Source organism: Orycteropus afer, unplaced genomic scaffold (assembly GCF_000298275.1).
Source record: "Orycteropus afer afer isolate SDZICR_OR568_19922 unplaced genomic scaffold, OryAfe1.0 scaffold00127, whole genome shotgun sequence".
NCBI classification, from domain to species: domain Eukaryota; kingdom Metazoa; phylum Chordata; class Mammalia; order Tubulidentata; family Orycteropodidae; genus Orycteropus; species Orycteropus afer.
Genome location: NW_006921714.1, coordinates 3,689,482 through 3,690,384, shown reverse-complemented (window position 1 = coordinate 3,690,384; position 903 = coordinate 3,689,482).

Below are 903 nucleotides of genomic sequence, written 5' to 3'. Positions count from 1 at the left end.
GAATTTTTCAATTTCACTTTTTATTTCTTCTCTTACCCAGTCTTTCTTAAGGAGGGTATTGTTCAATTCCCATATATTTACTCTTTTTTCGTTGATCGTCCTATTGTTGATTTCTAATTTGATAGCTTTGTGATCTGAGAAGATGCTTTGCAGTATTTCAATGTTTTCAATTTATGAAGGTTTGCTTTATGGCCTAACAGATGGTCTATCATGGAAAATGTTCCATGTGTACTGGAAAATAATGTATATTGTGCTGTTGTTGGGTGAAGTGCTCTGTATGTGTCTATAAGGTCAGATTGGTGGATTGTATTGTTTAGCTCCTCTGCATCTTTGTTGAGTTTCTTTCCAGTTGTTCTATCTTTCATTGAAAGTGGTGTATTAAAGTCCCCTACTATGACTGTGGAGTCATGTATTTGCCTTTTCAACTCTTTTAAAGCCTGATTTATGTATTTTGGGGCTCTTTCATTGGTCCATAGACATTTATCATGGTTATATCTTCTTATTCAGTTGATCCTTTAATCATTATATAATGTCCTTCCTTGTCTTGTGTGGTGGTTTTTGTCTTAAAGTCAATTTGGTCAGAAATTAATATTGCCACCCCTGCTCTTTTACGGTTGCCATTTGCTTGATATATCTTTTTCCAACCTCGGATTTTTAGTCTATTTTTGTCTTTATCTCTAAGGTGTGTCTCTTGTAGACAGCATAATTGATGGATTTTATTTTCTCATCCAATCTGCAACTCTCCATCTCTTGAGTGGTGCATTTAATCCATTAACATTCAGTGTAATTATTGACAAGTATGAATTCATTGCTGTCATTTTGTTATGTGTTTTTTCATGGTGTCCCTGGTTTCTTTGTTCCATATTATTTTCTGTGCTGAGCTCATTATGTTTAGGAATCATG